This window comes from Triticum urartu, chromosome 7 (assembly GCF_003073215.2).
Source record: "Triticum urartu cultivar G1812 chromosome 7, Tu2.1, whole genome shotgun sequence".
Taxonomy (NCBI): Eukaryota; Viridiplantae; Streptophyta; class Magnoliopsida; order Poales; family Poaceae; genus Triticum; species Triticum urartu.
Window position 1 is genome coordinate 356,489,002 of NC_053028.1, and position 15,720 is coordinate 356,504,721.

Below are 15,720 nucleotides of genomic sequence, written 5' to 3' on the forward strand. Positions count from 1 at the left end.
TCCATGCCAGGCCCTTCATTTGTAAGCAAAACAAATGTATCCAATTTAGGCAACATCATATTCTCATGAACATTAGAATCATTACCAAGAAACGAAAGTACCTGATAATTTAATTGGCGTGCGCGAGCTCTAGCAATTGGTCCACTATGTATAGCAGCAAGGGCTGTGGGTGTAACAATGGTATTGATGTCCTCATCATCCTCCCTTTCTTGAAATGAAGTCGTCCTCGACGGAAGCTCATCTTCCTCACCCAAATAAGGCTTCAAATCTGCAATGTTAAAAGTGGGACTAACCCCAAAATCTGCAAGCAACTCAAGTTTATATGCATTATCATTTATTTTCTCTAACACCTTAAAAGGACCATCAGCACATGGCATTAGCTTTGATTTGCGCAAATTAGGAAATCTATCCTTATGCAAATGTAACCAAACAAGATCTCCAGGTGCAAACACAACATGTTTTCTACCCTTATCTCCAGAAAGTTTATATTTGGCATTCATACGCTCAATGTTTTCCTTAGTTAACTCATGCATTTTTAAAATCAATTCAACATGTTCTTTAGCATCAAAATTAACCTTCTCTGAAGATGGAAGAGGCAACAAATCAATAGGTGCATGAGGTAGGAAACCATACACAATTTCAAAAGGGCACATCTTAGTAGTAGAATGCAATGAACGATTATAAGCAAATTCAATATGGGGCAAGCATTCTTCCCACATTTTCTTATTATTCTTCAAAACAGACCTAAGAATAGTAGACAATGTTCTATTGACTACTTCGGTTTGTCCATCAGTTTGGGGGTGACAAGTAGTACTAAAAAGTAGTTTAGTCCCCAACTTAGCCCATAAACATCTCCAAAAGTGGCTAAGAAATTTAGTATCACGATCTGAAACAATAGTATTTGGCACACCATGCAAGCGAATAATTTCACGAAAGAACAAATCAGCAACATTAATAGCATCATCGCTTTTATGACATGGTATGAAGTGTGCCATTTTCGAAAATCTATCCACGACAACAAATATGCTATCCCTCCCCTTCTTTGTTCGAGGTAAACCTAAAACAAAGTCCATAGATATATCCTCCCAAGGAACACTAGGTACAGGCAAAGGCATATATAAACCATGAGGATTGAGTCGTGACTTAGCTTTTTGACATGTAGTGCAGCGAGCAACAAAACGCTCAACATCCCGTCTCATCTTTGGCCAAAAGAAATGTATAGCAAGTATATCCTTCGTCTTCTTGACGCCAAAGTGTCCCATTAATCCTCCTCCATGCGCCTCCTGCAACAACTAAAGACGAACGGAGCTAGCTGGAATGCATAGCTTGTTAGCACGAAACACAAATCCATCGTTAAGAACGAACTTGTTCCAAGTTCTCCCTTCCTTACAATTCTGTAATACATCTTTAAATTCAGCATCATGCACATATTTATCTTTGATGGTCTGCAAACCAAATATTTTAAAGTAAAGTTGTGAAAGCATAGTGTAATGACGAGACAATGCATCAGCAATAACATTTTCTTTACCCTTCTTGTGTTTAATGACATAAGGGAAAGTCTCAATGAATTCAACCCATTTAGCATGTCTACAGTCCAGTTTTTCTTGACTTTTAATGTGTTTCAAAGATTAATGATCAGAATGTATAACAAATTCCTTGGGCCATAAATAATGTTGCCATGTTTCTAAGGTCCGAACAAGAGCATATAATTCTTTATCATAAGTAGAATAGTTCAGACTAGGCCCACTCAATTTTTCAGAAAAGTATGCAACAAGTTTGCCATCTTGTAATAACACACCTCCTAATCCAATTCCACTAGCATCACATTCAAGCTCAAAAGTCTTATTAAAATTAGGAAGTTGGAGTAAAGGAGCATGTGTCAACTTATCTTTCAATACCATGAAGGCTTCTTCCTGTGCGGTACCCCAAACAAAAGGCACATCCTTCTTTGTAAGCTCGTTGAGAGGTGCAGCAATGGTGCTGAAATCTCTCACAAAACGCTATAGAAACCAGCGAGGCCATGGAAACTCCTCACTTGTGTGACCGTTTTGAGATGCGACCAACTCTCAGTAGCTTCAATCTTGGCTTTATCAACTTCAATTCCCTATGGAGTAACAACATAGCCAAGAAAAGATACTCGGTCGGTGCAAAAGGTGCACTTCCCAAGGTTACCAAACAAACGTGCATCACGTAGAGCAATAAAAACAGCACGTAAATGTTCCTCCAAAGATTTGCTATAAATCAATATGTCATCAAAGTAAACTACCACAAATCGGCCAATGAAAAGGACGTAAAACTTCATTCATTAATCTCATGAAAGTACTAGGTGCATTAGTTAACCCAAAAGGCATGACTAACCACTCATATAATCCAAACTTAGTTTAAATGTTGTTTTCCATTCATCTCCCAATTTCATACGAATTTGATGGTATCCACTACGCAAATCAACTTTGGAGAATATTGTAGAGCCACTCAATTCATCAAGCATATCATCAAGCCTAGGAATAGGATGACGATAACGAATAGTAATATTATTAATGCCTCTACAATCAACGCACATACGCGACGTACCATCCTTTTTCGGCACTAAAATGATAGGAACAACACAAGGACTAAGGGATTCGCGTATATAACCTTTGTCGAGCAGCTCTTGTACTTAACACATGATCTCCTTCGTCTCCTCTGGATTGGTACGATATGGTGCACGGTTGGGTAATGATGCACCGGGAATTAAGTCAATTTGATGCTCAATCCCTCGAATAGGTGGTAATCACGGTGGCACGTCTTGTGGAAGGACGTCAGTGAACTCCTGCAAAATGTTAGTGACAGTAGGAGGCAAAGAGGAAGGCATGTCCAACATCAATATCAGATTTGGTGGCAAGTGAACATGCACTTTTCAATTTAATTTCAGAAGCAACAGTAGATGGATTATTATTAGGCTTCATTTGTTGCTCTAATTCTTTTGCCACGATCTGATTTTCACTCTTATTTTGCTCCTGTTTTGCTTTATTAGCTCTATTAATATCATCTTTCAAAATGGAATCAGGAGTCATAGGAGGCAAAGTAATATTTTTGTCCTTATGAACAAGTGTATAATGATTGTTTCTACCATGGTGTACAGAATTTTTATCAAATTGCCATGGTCTACCAAGTAATAAGGAACATGCTTGCATAGGTACCACATCACAATCAACATAATCAGCATATGTAGAGATACTAAAATGCACACGAACAGTACGTGTTACCTTAACCTTGTCGTTGTTGTTGAATCATTGGATGTAGTAAGGATTTGGATGTGGTATTGTCATGAGAGATGGCTTCTACACCATCTCCATGCTAGCCAAGTTGTTGCAGCTCCCTCCATCTATGATGACGCGAACAGAACGTTCCTTCACAACTCCCTTTGTATGGAACAAATTATGCCTCTGATTTTGCTCAGCTTGTGTAACATGCACACTCAAAACACGTTGAGCAACTAAACATTCATACCTATCAGCATCTTCAGTAGTCATGTATTGTGTCTCATGATCAGAATCATCTCCACCGTGTTCTTCATGTGTAATAAGAGCCAAAGTCTCCTCATCATAGTCACTAGCGGACTCATACCCACCATCCTCAGTAGCAATCATCACACGCTGAGATTTGCATTCTCTCGCAAAATGTCCTCTTCCCTTACAACGAAGACAAATAATATCACTTGTGTGCCATGTTGATGCCATGGAAGAAGAAGAGCTCTGCACAGGCCCGACAGGTGTGCTCTTGGCAGATAGTGGTGGTTGTGCCTGCTTTCTTGTATCACGGCTGGAGGTGGGACCTGATGGAGGTGCTGGTGTAGTGGAAGTAGAGGATGCATGTGGTGTCCATGATGAAGATCGACCTGCAGAAAAGTTAGTTCGTGCCAAGGCCTGTCGATCCTGCACTTCCCGTTTAGCTTTACAAGCAAGATGGAATAAACGAGTGATATTATTATACTCCTTATACTCTAGAATGGTCTGAATCTCTCTATTTAATCCACCCATAAAACGTGCAAGCATAGCTTCATTCTCCTCAACAATACCACATCTAATCATGCCACTTTGTAATTCCTAGTAATATTCTTCTACAGAATTTTTTCCTTGTCTTAAATGTTGTAATTTTTGAAGCAATTCACGTTGATAATATGGTGGAACCCAACGAGTACGCATAGCAGTTTTCAAGGCAGCCCAAGTAGCTAGAATAGGATATAATCTACAATGTTCAGACCACCAAACACATGCAAAACTAGTGAAAGAACAAACAGTAGCAGGAACACGTTTCTCCTCGGGATATTGTAAACATGTAAAATGTTGTTCAGTTTCTAACTCCCAAGTAAGATATATATCAAGAACATATCTACCCTTAAATGGTGGAATATTCAATTTTAGTTTAGGGAGATGGTCATGATCTCGTACCTGAGGGGGAGCCCTACCATTGCCATTATTTGCATGTGGACGGCCTGGTGGTTGTGGTGTTGGTGGTTGCACGTAGTTCTGATTTTGATCAACCTCATCCTCGTAATCTCCCGCATAATCATCCTCCTCCGCATCAGTAGCAGGAGCCACAGAAGTATCAACAGCAGCACCAACAGTTTGGCCAGGCACAAGAGGGACACGGCTCGCTCGGTGGAGGGCGGTTTCGCGATGTGGAGGTAGTCGTTGTTGTTGTTATTGTTGTTGTAGAGGTGCGTTAGGAGCAGCCGTTGGTGGTGGTGGAAGACGTGCGAGCAATTCATTAAACTTGTTATCGATCTTTGTTTCGAAAATCTTCTCCATGCCATATATCTTCTCCATGTCCTCTTCAAATCTGTTTAGCACATCTTGCACCTGTCCACTCATCATTTGCTGAAATTTATCATGCAACTCCTTATTCGTCATGTTCTCCCAGTCAGTCTCATCATCTTGTGAGGCTGCCATGGTTAGCAACAATAGAAAAACACAAGAATATGATCCTACAAACTACTAATAAGAGGTGGTGGTGGGTGTCACAAATCCGTCAAGCAAATCTCAAATTCTTACCAGTTCTTACCCAGCAGCAGGCGGTGATCGGCAACCGTCTTAGTCAAAACTCTCAAAGCTTGGATAGAGCGATTACCAGGGAGAGTCCAACGCATGACGTACATGTATGTGGAGCTAGGAAGGCTTATAATATGGTAGCAAAAAGGGTCAGCAATAATCAATTCAGAGATGCAAAGTTGAATAAACGCTCAACGACGGTACTGTGCTGGTCCTAGGCTAGACCGTGCTAGAGACGCGAGTCTAGAACACTAACAAAATCACGACGCTGCACGTAAACAAGGGAGGAGCACGCTCTGAATTTTTTATTTTTCACTTTTTTTGCACTTTTTCCTCGTTTTTTTGCTCCGCAACAAATTGTTTTCGAAAAAGTCTACAAATGGTCCAAAAACTGCCTAGCCAGAATTTCCCAGACTTCATTTTTTTTGTTTGGAACTATTTTTCTACTGCGGGTAGCACGAAAGTTGGGGAGTCCAACTTGGTCACGACTCGAAGTATCGCGCGATCTAGAAACCGAAAACAAAGCAACAAATACTAGACTCGGACTAGGACTGGTGGCGGAGATGAATCTGGTGAAAACACAAACTGGTGGCGGATATATGTAGGGCGCTGGAACATGGACTGGTGGCGAATTTGTGATGGAGGTGGACTCGGATTATCGTGAAGGCGGTGGATATGTGGTATATGGCAACGGTGATGACGATGGTGATATATGGCAGCGGTGATGACGATGGTGGTATATGGCAGCGGTGACAATGATGGTGGTATATGGCAGCGGTGACGATGATGATGCAGTGGCGGAGTGACAACTTGTGAACAGAACTCGAAACTCTAAAGGACTAGACACTAAGACCAGCAACTAGACATGACGATGCAACCACAAATTCAACAATGCAAAACCCTAAAAATATTATGCAAAGGCTCAGATTGGTTCGGATATGATGAACTAACCCTAATTTTTTTGGCTTTTTCGTGGACTGTAGGTATGAAGAACAGACTCAATCTAAACTATGAAAAACTGTAAAATCTCACCGAGCAACCTGGAAATATGATACCACTTGATAGAGGCAAAGGTGTCATGTCTTTCGATGAGATGCTGGCTATCGTTTTGGAGGAAGTCGACTTTGACGATCTTACTACGAACGTGCGAGGACGTCACGCCTTAGCAATCGCTAAACCAACTCCGAGAGGTTATTGACCACGCCGGAGCACGATCAACCTGACCACGAAGGTCTGTTTCCTGCAGGCAAACAAAGAACGAGCAAGAAACTGAGATTGCAATCTGGATATTGCGAATATAAGAGGAAAGCTTTATTGATGAAGGTGGGGTTCTGTGACGCCTTTGTCTGGTCGTTGAACACAAACGAAGTACACGAAGTTGCAGCTATGGCGAACTTTAATCTAAACAAAACCCAAAGTCTAAACGACGCCTTAAGGGCTGTATATATGGAGGAAGAGGGGGAATTTCGTGGCCCTTGGAGGAGGGGTCCGAAACCAACCCTAACTCTTGTTTCCCCACACATACGGACTCTAAAAACAGCCTGTACTTAAGTATTTCGAAAATACATGGGCCTGGCCCAATAATAAGGTGACGCAGCACCTAGAATAGCCTATGGACGAAATTTATGAAGTGGCATCTTGTATATTTCGTCCAAGGCTTCATGCACTCCTTATGGTGCCTTCAAAGTCCTGAAATCATCACTTGTAACTCCGTTCTGGATCCCCTTGCGCATGCCATCATCTCCATGCTTGGTCTTGCTCCAGTGTTCATCCCTCTTATCCATGCCAGGCCCTTCATTTGTAAGCAAAACAAATGTATCCAATTTAGGCAGCATCATATTCTCTTGAACATTAGAATCATTACCAAGAAACGAAAGTACCTGATAATTTAATTGGCGTGCGCAAGCTCTAGTAATTGGTCCAGTATGTATAGCAGCAGGGGTTGTGGGTGTAACAATGGTATTGATGTCCTCATCAATTAATATGTTATTTTATATGATTTTTGGACCTAACCTATTAACCTAGATCCCAGTGCCAGTTTCTGTTTTTTCCCTTGTTTTAGAGTTTCATAGAAAAGGAATACCAAACGGAGTCCAAACGGAATGAAACTTTCGCGATGTTTCTTCTTGGACCAGAAGACACCGAGAGGACTTGGAGTGCACGTCAGGAAAGACATGAGGCGGCCACAAGGACGGAGTGCACGCTCCCACCCTTATGGTCCCCTCGTGACTCCACCGACCTATTTCTTCCGCCTATATATTCTCAAATATTCCAAAACCTATGAGGAGAGCCACGAAAACACTTTTCCCCTGCCGCAACCTTCTATACCCGTGAGTTCCCATCTAGGGGCCTTTTTCGGCGTCCTACCGGAGGGGGGTTTGATCATGGAGGGCTTCTACATCAACACTATTGCTTCTCCGATGAAGCGTGAGTAGTTTACCACAGACCTACAGGTCCATAGCTAGTAGCTAGATGGCTTCTTCTCTCTCTTTGATTCTCAATACCATGTTCTCCTTGATGTTCTTGGAGATCTATCCGATGTAATCTTGTTTTGCGGTGTGTTTGTCGAGATCTGATGAATTGTGGATTTATGATCAGCTTATCTATGAATATTATATGAATCTTATCTGAATTCTTATATGCTTGATTTTATATGTTTGCAATTATCTTTGAACTATCGGTCTAGTTTGGCCAACTAGATTGGTTTTTCTTGCAATGGGAGAAGTGCTTAGCTTTGGGTTCAATCTTGCGGTGTCCTTTCCCAGTGACAGTAGGGGCAGCAAGGCACGTATTGTATTGTTGCCATCGAGGATAACAAGATGGGGTTTTCATCATATTGCTTGAGTTTATCCCGCTACATCATGTCATCTTGCTTAAAGCGTTACTCTGTTCTTATGAATTTAATACTCTAGATGCAGGCATGAGTCGGTCGATGTGTGGAGTAATAGTGTTAGATGCAGGCAGGAGTCGGTCTACTTGATACGGACGTGATGCCTATATTCATGATCATTGCCTTAGATATCGTCATAACTTTGCGCTTTTCTATCAATTGCTCGGCAGTAATTTGTTTACCCATCGTAATATTTTCTATCTTGAGAGAAGCCTCTAGTGAAACCTGTTGGGAACGTAGCGTGCAATTTCAAAAAAAAATCCTATGATCATGCAAGATATATCTAGGATATGCATAGCAACGAGAGGGGGAGAGTGTGTCCACGTACCCTCGTAGATCGAAAGCAGAAGCGTTAGGTTAACGCGGTTGATGTAGTCGAACGTCTTCGCGATCCAACCGATCAAGTACTGAACGTACGGCACCTCCGAGTTTAGCACACATTCAGCTCGATGACGTCCCTCGAACTCTTGATCAAGCAAAGGGTCGAGGGAGAGTTCCGTCAGCATGACGGCATGGTGATGGTGATGTGATCCGCGCAGGGCTTCACCTAAGTACTACGACGCTATGACCGGAGGAGTAAACTGTGGAGGGGGCACCGCACAGGGCTAAGAGAAAAATTGACGTGCAATGGGTGCCCCTGCCCCCGTATATAAAGGAGAGGAGGAGGAGGCGGCCGGCCAGGAGGCGCGCGCCATGAGGGAAGGGGGTCCTACTAGGACTCCACTCCTAGTAGGATTCCCCCCCCCCTTTCCTTTCTTACCGGAGGGGAAAAGGAAGGAGAGGGAGAGGGAGAGGGAAAGAGGCGCCGCGCCCTCCCCTAGTCCAATCCGGACTGCCATGGGGGGCATGAGGCCACCCCTTATGGCCCTCCTCTCTCTCCACTAAGTCTCATGTAGGCCCAATACTTCCCCGGGGGGTTCCGGTAACCCCTCGGTACTCCGATAAAATACCCGAACCACTCGAAACCATTCCGATGTCCGAATACTACCTTCCAATATATGAATCTTTACCTCTCAACCATTTTGAGACTCCTCGTCATGTCCGTGATCTCATCCGGGACTCCGAACAAACTTCGGTCACCAAAACACATAACTCATAATACAAATTGTCATCGAACGTTAAGCGTGCGGACCCTACGGGTTCGAGAACAATGTAGACATGACCGAGACACATCTCCGGTCAATAACCAATAGTGGAACCTTAATGCTCATATTGGTTCCTACAAATTCTATGATGATCTTTATCGGTCAAACCGCAATAACAACATACGTTATTCCCGTTGTCATCGGTATGTTACTTGCCTGAGATTCGATCATCGGTATCACCATACCTAGTTCAATCTTGTTACCGGCAAGTCTCTTTAATCGTTCCGTAATGCATCATCCCACAACTAACTCATTAGTCACATTGCTTGCCAGGATTATAGTGATGTGCATTACCGAGAGGGCCCAGAGATACCTCTCTGATACTCGGAGTGACAAATCCTAATCTTGATGTATGCCAACCCAACAAACACCTTTGGAGACACCTGTAGATGCTACCTCTTGAGCACTGTGTTGGATTTCCTTGAAGAGGAAAGGATGATGCAGCAAAGTAGTGTAAGTATTTCCCTTAGTTTTTGAGAACCAAGGTATCAATCCAGTAGGAGGCTACGCGCGAGTCCCTCGTACCTGCACAAAACAAATAACTCCTCGCAACCAACACGATAAGGGGTTGTCAATCCCTTCACGGTCCCTTAAGAGAGTGAGATCTAATAGATATGATAAGATAATATTTTTGGTATTTTTGTGATAAAGATGCAAAGTAAAATAAAAGCAAAGGAAAAAAGCAAAGGAAATAACTAAGTATTGGAAGATTAATATGATGAAGATAGACCCGGGGACCATAGGTTTCACTAGTGGCTTCTCTCAAGAGCATAAGTATTTTATGATGGGTGAACGAATTAGTGTTGAGCAATTGACAGAAGTGAGCATAGTTATGAGAATATCTAGGTATGATCATGTGTATAGGCATCACGTCAGAGACAAGTAGACCGACTCCTGCCTGCATCTACTACTATTACTCCACTCATCGACCGCTATCCAGCATGCATCTAGAGTATTAAGTTCATGAAAATAGAGTAACGCCTTAAGCAAGATGACATGATGTAGAGGGATAAATTCATGCAATATGATAAAAACCCATCTTGTTATCCTCGATGGCAACAATACAATACGTGCCTTGCTGCCCCTACTGTCACTGGGAAAGGACACCGCAAGATTGAACCCAAAGCTAAGCACTTCTCCCGTTGCAAGAAAGATCAATCTAGTAGGCCAAACCAAACTGATAATTCGAAGAGACTTGCAAAGATAACCAATTATACATAAAAGAATTCAGAGAAGATTCAAATATTGTTCATAGATAATCTTGATCATAAACCCACAATTCATCGGTCTCAACAAACACACCGCAAAAAGAAGATTACATCGAATAGATCTCCACAAGAGAGGGGGAGAACATTGTATTGAGATCCAAAAAGAGAGAAGAAGCCATCTAGCTAATAACTATGGACCCGAAGGTCTGAGGTAAACTACTCACACTTCATCGAAGAGGCTATGGTGTTGGTGTAGAAGCCCTCCGTGATGGATGCCCCCTCTGGCGGAGCTCCGGAACAGGCCCCAAGATGGGATCTCGTGGATACAGAAGGTTGCGGTGGTAGAATTAGGTTTTTGGCTCCGTATCTGATCGCTTGGGGGTACGTAGGTATATATAGGAGGAAGGAGTACGTCGGTGGAGCAACAGGGGGCCCACGAGGGTGGAGGGCGCGCCTGGGGGGTAGGCGCGCCCCCTACCTCATGGCTTCCTCCTTTATTTCTTGACATAGGGTCCAAGTCTGCTGGATCATGTTCGTTCCGAAAATCACGTTCCCGATGGTTTCATTCCGTTTGGACTCCGTTTGATATTCCTTTTCTGCGAAACTCTGAAATAGGCAAAAAAACAGCAATTCTGGGCTGGGCCTCTGGTTAATAGGTTAGTCCCAAAAATAATATAAAATTGGATAATAAAGCCCAATAATGTCCAAAACAGTAGATAATATAGCATGGAGCAATCAAAAATTATAATATGTTGGAGATGTATCAAGCATCCCCAAGCTTAATTCCTGCTCGTCCTCGAGTAGGTAAATGATAAAAAAGATAATTTTGATGCGAAGTGCTACTTGGCATAATTTTAATGTAATTCTTCTTAATTGTGGTATGAATATTCAGATCCGAAAGATTCAAGATAAAAGTTCATATTGACATAAAAATAATAATACTTCAAGCATACTAACTAAGCAATTATGTCTTCTCAAAATAACATGGCCAAAGAAAGTTCATCCCTACAAAATCATATAGTTTAGTCATGCTCCATTTTCATCACAGAAGAATGCTCTCATCATGAACAACCATGATGACAAGCCAAGCAATTGTTTCATACTTTAGTAATCTCAAACCTATAAACTTTCACGCAATATATGAGCGCGAGCCATGGACATAACACTATGGGTGGAATAGAATATGATGATGGGGGTTATGTGGAGAAGACAAAAAAGGATAAAGTCTCACATCAACGAGGCTAATCAATGGGCTATGGAGATGCCCATCGATTGATGTTAATGCAAGGAGTAGGGATTGCCATGCAACGGATGCACTAGAGCTATAAATGTATGAAAGCTCAACAAAAGAAACTAAGTGGGTGTGCATCCAACTTGCTTGCTCACGAAGACCTAGGGCACTTGAGGAGGCCCATTGTTGGAATATACAAGCCAAGTTCTATAATGAAAAATTCCCACTAGTATATGAAAGTGACAAAACAAAAGACTCTCTATCATGAAGATTATGGTGCTACTTTGAAGCACAAGTGTGGAAAAGGATAGTAGCATTGTCCCTTCTCTCTTTTTCTCTCTTCTCCTTTTTTTTGGGCCTTCTCTTCTTCTTTTTATGGACATTCTCTCCCTTTTTTTTAATTCCTCACTTGGGACAATGCTCTAGAAAATGATGATCATCACACTTCTATTTATTTACAACTCAATGATTACAACTCGATGCTAGAACAAAAGATGACTCTATATGAATGCCTCCGGCGGTGTACCGGGATATGCAATGAACCAAGAGTGACATGTATGAAAGAATTATGAACGGTGGCTTTGCCACAAATAATATGTCCACTACATGATCATGCTAAGCAATATGACAATGATGAATGTGTCATGATAAACAGAATGGTGGAAAGTTGCATGGCAATATATCTCGGAGTGGCTATGGAAATGCCATAATAGGTAGGTATGGTGGCTGTTTTGAGGAAGATATAAGGAGGTTTATGTGTGAAAGAGTGTATCATATCACGGGGTTTGGATGCACCAGCGAAGTTTGCACCAACTCTCAATGTGAGACAGGGCAATGCACGGTACCGAAGAGGCTAGCAATGATGGAAGGGTGAGAGTGCGTATAATCCATGGACTCAACATTAGTCATAAAGAACTCACATACTTATTGCAAAAATCTGCAAGTCATCAAAAACCAAGCACTACGCGCATGCTCCTAGAGGGATAGATTGGTAGGAAAAGACCATCGCTCGTCCCCGACCGCCACTCATAAGGAGGACAATCAAAGAACACCTCATGTTTCAAATTTGCTACATAAAGTTTACCATACGTGCATGCTACGGGACTTGCAAACTTCAACACAAGCATTTCTAAAATTCACAACTACTCAACTAGCATGACTTTGATATTATTACCTCCATATCTCAAAACAATCATCAAGCATCAAACTTCTCTTAGTATTCAAAACACTCATAAGAAATTTTTTACTAATCTTGAATACCTAGCATATTAGGATTATTTAAGCAAATTTACCATGCTATTTAAGACTCTCAAAATAATCTAAGTTAAGCATGAGAGATCAATAGTTTCTATAAAACAAATCCACCACCATGCTCTAAAAGATATAAGTGAAGTACTAGAGCAAAACTATATAACTCCAAAGATATAAGTGAAGCACATAGAGTATTCTAACAAATTCCAAATCATGTATGGCTCTCTCAAAAGGTGTGTACAGAAAGTATGATTGTGGTAAACTAAAAGGCAAAGACTCAAATCATATAAGACGCTCCAAGCAAAACACATATCATGTGGTGAATAAAAATATAGCTCCAAGTAAAGTTACCGATGGAAGTAGACGAAAGAGGGGATGCCTTCCGGGGCATCCCCAAGCTTTGGCTTTTAGGTGTCCTTAGATTATCTTGGGGGTGCCATGGGCATCCCCAAGCTTAGGCTCTTGCCATTCCATGTTCCATAATCCATCAAATCTTTACCCAAAACTTGAAAACTTCACAACACAAAACTTATAGTAGAAAATCTCGTGAGCTCCGTTAGCGAAAGAAAATACCACCTCAAGGTACTGTAATGAACTCATTATTTATTTATATTGGTGTTAAACCTACTTTATTCCAACTTCTCTATGGTTTATAAACTATTTTACTAGCCATAGATTCATCAAAATAAGCAAACAACACACGAAAAACAGAATCTGTCTAAAACAGAACAGTCTGTAGTAATCTGTAACTAGCGCAAGATCTGGAACCCCAAAAATTCTAAAATAAATTGCTGGACGTGAGGAATTTATCTATTAATCATCTTAAAAAAGAATTATCTAAATAGTACTTTCCAAATAAAAATGGCAGCAGTTCTCGTGAACGCTAAAGTTTCTATTTTTTACAGCCAGATAACAAGACTTTTCCCAAGTCTTCCCAACGGTTCTACTTGGCACAAACACTAATTAAACACAAAAAGCACAACCAAAACAGAGGCTAGGTAAATTATTTATTACTAAACAGGAGCAAAAAGCAAGGAATAAAAAAAATTGGGTTGCCTCCCAACAAGCGCTATCGTTTAACGCCCCTAGCTAGGCATAAAAAAGCAAGGATAGATCTAGGTATTGCCATCTTTGGTTTTAGGGAAAAAGAGAGCAAACTTGTTATATATGGAATTAATCTTTGTATTTTGACAAAGTACATGTCCATTAATGGTAGAATAAAGATTAAGAATGTTGCGGAAATTGGCATCTAGGCTAGCTTTATCTCTTTAATAGATTTGTTTTGGTAAGAAAGCAAAAGAGATGTGATTTCAGCTTTCTCGTTAATGGGGTGCCCAAATATAGTTTTCATCCTCTCATAGGTATCTATGGGGTCCCCTTCAAGAAAACCCTCCTCGAAAATAGAATCTAAAACTTGTTTGAATGAAGCGGGCATCCCAACATAAAAGCCTTTTGAGTAAACCTCAATTTGATATTGGGGTACATAGCTAGCCCGGATCTTAACAGCCTATCCCAAGCATCTATCAAAGATTCATCAAGTAAATAACGAAAAAAATCCAGAATCATCTTCATCAAATTTACTAAGGTTCTCATTGATAACTCCGGCAAGTTTTTCCATAGCATTCCGATTTATGTATTTAGATAAGATAGCAGGATTGTCTAAAGCACTAGAACTTGGGAGAGAACCCCCAATTCTTTTTGGTTCCGACATGGCGAGGGAAAAGCGAGCAAAAAGAGGCAAATAGAGAAAGAGAGGGAGGATAGAGAGAGGGCGAATAGAACGGCAAGGGTGAAGTGGGGGAGAGGAAAACGAGAGGCAAATGGCAAATAATGTAATGCAGGAGATAAGGGTTGTGATGGGTACTTGGTATGTTGACTTTTGCCTAGACTCCCCGACAACGGCGCCGGAAAAGGCTCGTTGTCGGGAGTCAAATCTTGACTTGCACGAACCTCCCTGGCAACGGTGCCAGAAATCTTCTTGCTACCTCTTGAGCACTGTGTTGGATTTCCTTGAAGAGGAAAGGATGATGTAGCAAAGTAGCGTAAGTATTTCCCTCAATTTTTGAGAACTAAGGTATCAATCCAGTAGGAGGCTACGCGCGAGTCCCTCGTACCTGCACAAAACAAATAACTCCTCGCAACCAACGCGATAAGGGGTTGTCAATCCCTTCACGGTCACTTACGAGAGTGAGATCTGATAGTTATGATAAGATAATACTTTTGGTATTTTGTGATAAAGATGCAAAGTAAAATAAAAGCAAAGTAAAAAAGCAAAGGAAATAACTAAGTATTGTAAGATTAATATGATGAAGATAGACCCGGGGGCCATAGGTTTTACTAGTGGCTTCTCTCAAGAGCATAAGTATTTTACGATGGGTGAACGAATTACTGTTGAGCAATTGACAGAATTGAGCATAGTTATGAGAATATCTAGGTACGATCATGTGTATAGGCATCACGTCTGAGACAAGTAGACCGACTCCTGCCTGCATCTACTACTATTACTCCACTCATCGACCGCTATCCAGCATGCATCTAGAGTATTAAGTTCATGAAAACAGAGTAACGCCTTAAGCAAGATGACATGATGTAGAGGGATAAATTCATGCAATATGATAAAAACCCAATCTTTTTATCCTCGATGGCAATAATACAATACGTGCCTTGCTGCCCCTACTGTCACTGGGAAAGGACACCGCAAGATTGAACCCAAAGCTAAGCACTTCTCCCATTGCAAGAAAGATCAATCTAGTAGGCCAAACCAAACTGATAATTCAAAGAGACTTGCAAAGATAACCAATCATACATAAAAGAATTCAGAGAAGATTCAAATATTGTTCATAGATAATCTTGATCATAAATCCACAATTCATCGGTCTCAACAAACACACCGCAAAAATAAGATTACATCGAATAGATCTCCACAAGAGAGGGGGAGAACATTGTATTGAGATCCAAAAAGAGA